The 6,409-nt window shown below is 30.8% G+C and overlaps 1 protein-coding gene across 5 annotated transcripts in view; it reads left to right on the top strand.

Moving 5' to 3' along the window:
• LOC137632465 (choline-phosphate cytidylyltransferase A-like) overlaps nt 1-2,891 on the top strand; it is a 225,513-nt gene extending 222,622 nt beyond the window's left edge. For 3 of the 5 annotated variants that reach the window (XM_068364405.1, XM_068364401.1, XM_068364402.1), the window contains one exon: nt 1-2,890. This exon is cut by the window's left edge and continues 1,413 nt beyond it. The gene's annotated coding sequence lies outside the window, so the exon portion shown is untranslated. The other 2 variants (XM_068364403.1, XM_068364400.1) reach the window with 1 other exon arrangement.
• The last annotated feature ends 3,518 nt before the right edge of the window (nt 2,892-6,409 follow it).

Raw genomic sequence — 6,409 nt, 5'->3', positions numbered from 1 at the left:
TCAATATTTATTCCTAAAACTAAAAATTTTCCATTTTCTTTTCTTTCAATAGACTTGGGTATGTATGTGTAAAAGAAACTTTCTTTTAATTCAGGGAGAAATTCAGAGAAGACTGGGCTAGTTGATTATAGCAGGGATGATGACAATAATGACACTAGCAATAAACTTGGCGAATCATTTTTGGTAGTGATGAGCTTCAAAAGTTCTCAACTTCTTTAGTTTCTTTGGTGAAATGTCTGAAGACCAGAGAGTCTATTTAAAGGCAGTAACTCTGAACTTATCTTCCCTATTTCTAACCCTAACCTGATTTCTCAAGTTGAATGTAGAGGTAATGGTGTTCCATTTAGTAAGCATTCTGATGGTGAACAATGTTTTATGGATTTGAGATTCTCTCGTAGAGCTTCAATTTATTTATTTACTTTAAACCATTGCTGCAATACTACCTGTTCTTTTAGAAAACTAGATTGCGTGGCAGAAGACCAAGTTGATAGCCTTGATCCTAATGTCAATCCACTCACTGAAGTAAGAGCTCTAAAGCGCCTTCGTATTTCATATGCGGATGGAGTAGCATACAGTAGCATGTGATACTCTTTCAATAAAAGGTTTCTGGTAAGAATTTGGTTAAGGCTGAACATTTGCATCATGTTTTGGATGGGAGCACTCACCGTTTCCATGGAAGCTCGGACACTAGCTTATCATAGGTTAAAAGTAGGGGCTAGAACTTCAAACAGCCAAAACAAGTCCCTTGAAAAATTAATGCGCAGCTAAACCCATTTTCCTGTTGCCGTTTGCTTCAGCTGAATGCATAATAGAACTACAAGCAGTATCTTCTAAGGTTGGTCTGGGGAGCATGAGATATTGAAGTATCCCTTGCCTACTTTCAAAGCTAAAAATTAGTTTAAGACTAAGATTTTGTTATAATTCTTTCACATCCGCTCTCTCTAAAAAGGTGAGAGCATTACACCAGAAAATAGATTTCTTTGTCCTGGAGCATTGTTAAGTATCATTTTTGACAAAACTATGAATATTAGAGGTAGGGTCCCTAATATGTTTTGTGGGAATATAATTCTAAATTGTCCTTTGTCCAAAAATGCAATGTCATTTCTTGTTAAAAGTTTGGTTATGAAGGCTCTCAAAAAATTGGATTCAAGTCCATTAAGAGCCTTGATGTGCAGCTACTTATCTTAGTTTTTGCAATATATCCTTGTTTGGAAAGGGTCTTAGTGGCAGCTCAATGATGTACTAAGTTTATTTTTGCTAAACATTATCTTGAAGAGTCATGGTTTGCTTATGAATTCCTGGGATTTAAGTCCTATAGTGGCTGCTGGTGATGTGATGTAATAACATTTTTGAGCTTAGTTCATTTATATTTTTCTTAATTCAAGAAGATTTTAGTTTTAGTTGCCTGGTGTTTTGCGAATATAGACTGGTAATTAAGCGATAAAATATTTAGGTAAACAGTCTAGAGAGTATTTCTAAATTTATTTTGAAATAATTTGTTATCAATAATCTAGACTCCAGGGAAGTCCAGAATTTGATTATTCAAAATCTCTTTCCTTCACTGGCAACCCACCTTTATCAGAGTGCAGGGGTCGGCAATATAAATGTCAGGGGAGGTTCATGAAAATATACAGAATTTTTATGATGAAATTTACTATACTCACAGGACGTTCATATACATGCCCACCTTTCTCCCCACTGATTTGTGGTATTGATAGTTTACGGAGCATTGTAACTGTAAGATACTCTCATTAATTTACTAGAGGCATAAGTCTATTGAATCATAGAAAATGGGAATTTGTTTTATTGATGCAATGTCAATAAAAACTGAGCCTCCAAAGAAGAAGCAATATAATCATCAGGTGAGTATAGAAATAAAAGATGATGTTTTCAAAATATGTTTATTTTTTCTTGGTCACTTATGATGTTGTACACTGTATTGAAAATGAGACTTCATTGCTGTTCATTTATATAAGATGTGAAGGTTTTTTATATATTTAGGCTTCATAATACAGTAGTGCTATATCACTTCATAAATGTTTTTAAATTCTCTGGATCCCTAATAGTACTGTATAATGTTTTACCTTATATTGATAGTTTATTTTCATATCGCCATCACTATATATCATCAGTTTATTTTGGCATCAGTGCTTAGATTCATAAGCAGCACTCTATTTTTAACTTATGGAAGTTTATTTTTTTGTGACCATCTGATTTGGTATTATTACTTTGCCTTTAATTAACTTGGACTGCTTTTTTACACGATAATGACATGGAGATGCTTGTAAAGTACCAAGCAAATTGGAATATCTTACTTTAATCCTTTGAGATGATAGGTTTTATCTTTTTGAATAAAATATCCAAACAAGAAAAAAAACTATTAATAAACATAAAGAAAGTGGCAGGTGATTATGATTGCAGTATTGTTTATGCAGGCTTAATTTGTTGATATTGTGCCTTCCTGCATTTCTACGTTTTTCTTAGATATAATTTCTGAAATCATCCTTATGTTTGAAAATCAAAGTAATTTGTAGAATATTCTTTACACCATAAAACTTCAAGACAACTTGATAAAGTATTTTCCATGATGATAAATATTTCAATATTCTAAAATATGAGATTTCTTGGAATCATAAATAGCATTGCAGTACATAGTAGCGTATATAATTTCTACAGGGAAATTGTAATATGGAATGAGGTTAAAAAGATAATTTTTAAGAGTAAATAACATTGACAATTATTGCAGTGTTTAATCTCCTCTCAGCTTAGCAGTAAAATAAGTACAATAATTGAAAAAAGTTAAGCCATTTTGTCTGGTTATTTTTAAAATTTAAATACCCTTTTAACTGGATATATTTATATGTTTATATGTATATACACATATACATACACACACACACACACATATATATATATATATATATATATATATATATATATATATATATATATATATATATATATATATATATATATATATATATATATATATATATATATATATTAGAGTGTCTAAATTCTTGATAGCTCATTTACAGTAATATTTGAATCAATGGTTATATTATTTTGAAAAAATTGAAATCTCTGCATGGCTTTTAACTTTTTAAAGAGCCATCAAGCAACTAGAGGAAAGAGTGTAGTTGATGCTTAGGACCAGTTGCTATGGCAGATGGAAAGTATAAGAAGTACAGAAGAGAGAAAGAGCTCATTGAATTATTGCATCACATTTTGATTTATTATTTGAGACAAGATAAACCAAATTGTTCATCTTGCATTACAAAAGAGCAAATTTTAAATATGGTAATAGCAATTTTTAATGGTACTGTAGTCAGTTTTCAGGTGAATATTTTCTAGGGGAAAACATTTTGGTGCTTAGGACTGGCAGATCGTGAGGATCTTTCATTATACCTTGTAAATATCCATTTTGCAAACAGAAAATAACAATTATGCTTTAGTCCTCTCAAACAGTCTGTTATTCCATCATAATTTTCAGTTAAATGCATGGCCATTTTGTCATTTTTCAAACACTGCCCGTAAAATCCAGTTGTGGAATATATGTATTTTGATTCCTATTAGCAGATTTTGGCTTGCAAAATTTTACTTGGTGTGAGTTAGTAATTCAGTACCGCTATCTATGAAGTTGCAAAAGCAAGTGCAATATACTAGTTATTCCATTTCATGTTTTTCTGCACTTGAAGGCACATATTTTTCATCTAATGGATCTCATATACCCTAAGATTTTTTTTGTCATGAGGTGTGTGGTGGTTTTGTTAGGGGTCTCTTGGCTGATATAATTTGGTAACTTGTATTTCTCAGATTCCTAATTAATACATAGGGTTCATAATTTTTTTTAACACTATTAAAGTTATAAGTGTCATGTAGAAATTTAGCCTTCTTTGCCATATTTGAAGTGTATATTTTTATGACATCTTGCATAGTGACAGCTTTGGGGTTGGTCGACGCATACTCTCATCTTTGTTTTTATTTCAAAATTATCTTGATGCTTCTGATGAATACCCAAACTATGTAGGACAACATTCTTCCATCTGCCTCAAGCCAAAAGTTTTTTTTAGGTTCAAAGGTCATCAACAGATGAATAGGTTACTGTATACTCTTCTCGAAGATATTACATCATCTATATTTCAAAAGTGTCTTACATTAAATCTTTAAGCAATGTATATTGAAGTGAACTGAACATCATATCGTAACTTTATCCTGTAACACAAATTGCAGTATTAACAGACCTACGAACATTGATACTTAATACTTGAGCAGTAATCGATGGTATGTATTGGGTTAGACTTCTATCCTTCTAATTACATTGAAGATTGATTTTTTGGCAAAATAAGGTTAAGCAGTGTGTTGACTGGCCTATGTATCTTTGATGCATGTCATTGATGGCTTGACAGATGTTTGGCCCTATTTCACCAAATGCTTGTTTTGAAAATTGTAACCTACTGTATGTTGCATACAGGAGTATTAGACTCATTTTCCTGAACTGTAATACTGATAGATATATAATTTTCATAAGTGTGATTCCACCAAATTGATGACAAGAAAACTTGAATTTTTCACTATGTATCTCTTTTGAAGTATTTTTTTAAAGTATGGTACATGTCTTGACGACTATTCTGTATCTTTTTTTAATGTATGAGATGTTAAAGGAAAAATAATTGGGGTTAGCCTAGCAATCTGATCCATGTTATTAAATTTTCACCAAACTGATCCATTGATTTTAAGTCATCTCAAATATTTTGGCTGGGAAGAGAGAGAGGGCTGTAACTAGGGTAATCATCTACTTGCTCTTTGTGTTGATTTTTACTCATTATTAGCTGTAATCTCATTTGCATAAAAAGATGTATTTTTCTATAGTATTTTAAACATTTTCCATAAATACAATCACTCATTATGATGTTACGAATGAAACTTGTATTGTTTTAAGAGACTGGCATCTATACATGTTATATGAGAGGTGAGATATGTCATCATAAGAATTTGTAACAGCTTTGATGAGAAATATTTCTGCTAGAAATTAGTGATCTTCTTATAAAAGCAAGTGATTTTCAAGACACTTCTTTTTTTAAATTTCCAAGATTTGATTTATATTTTGCCATTTATACTAAAAAAAATCATTTAAATGCCCAAGCTGATTAAAAATTTTAGTGTGTATAATGTACTGTATTTCTAAATTTTTGGCAGCTGTGTGAGAGTTGACTATTTTAACTTTGTGCTCTGGTTAGACTGTCTAATAACTGATAATAGTAATAAAAAGATTTCAGCATTATAGTTACTATTACAGTACTTAAATTTTGTTGGGGGGGATCTTTTCTTTAAATTGTTTCGCATGACCATATAAGACTGTACTGTATTTAGAAATATTTCTGTAAAATTATCTTTAGGTTTAGTTTATTATTCTGTAACAAGCAAGTTTATTATATTCAGAATTAATATGTTAGCTGTATTTACCATTATATAAGCATAATGTACAGTATATCTGGTTTGTACAAGTTTTATTTTCTAAGTTTGTACTAGCAACATGAAGTTTTCAGGACCTTTAAAGTGTCCTACTAATTAGATTTCTTTATAACATCAAAAATTATGGCGGTACGCTAAGTAGCTGGAAAAAAGTTGAGAACCACTTTTTTAAAAGACACGTGGACCAACCATTGTCGTCTTTCCATATTCTTCTATATTTTACATGTAGATATATGTGACAATAGCAACTTGTAAAATGGCAGTTGCCAGAAAAACCTATTAACATGGACTGGTCAAGGTCGAACGTATAAAAGCTTGGGCATGCTACAAAATTTGGTCACAAATTCAAATTTTGATTCCATGATATGCTGAGCTTTTTTCACATCACAGTTATGTTACATTACAATGCCCTGTTCGCATGTTTATACACATCCTAAGGTACTGCACATTACACTATTATATGGTTAATAACATTACATATTCATGCAGTATTCTTATTCAAAATATATTACATCCATATTGTATCTTGCTTTTGTTTAATAAAAATGCTTTTAAAATTTCACACAAACCATATGATGGATAATTTTTTATATAACCAGTTGTCAATTTTATTTTAAACTAAAGTAATTTGCTTTGCAATTCCTTAAAGTTTAGGGTAAGCATTCATGTTTAGAAGAGTCTAGTTGTGTTTACTTTGGAGAATTCTGATCCTTATATATTTTGATGTTTCTTGAAAGCCAATGAATATATTAGAATACAGTGCTGTGGTATATAAGTTAAGGGATTAGTAGACTGTTTGCCTTTATTGAAAACAGTACAATATAATCTGACAGTACGCCATGAAATATTTTTTTTTTATCGTCTTAGTAAAAAGGCTTTTAAATGTGTGTAGTGAAAAGGTCATAATTGAAATACAGTACATCATATGGTTATG

Source organism: Palaemon carinicauda, chromosome 41 (assembly GCF_036898095.1).
Source record: "Palaemon carinicauda isolate YSFRI2023 chromosome 41, ASM3689809v2, whole genome shotgun sequence".
In the NCBI taxonomy this organism is placed as follows: Eukaryota; Metazoa; Arthropoda; class Malacostraca; order Decapoda; family Palaemonidae; genus Palaemon; species Palaemon carinicauda.
This window is presented reverse-complemented; position numbering and strand designations above follow the sequence as displayed.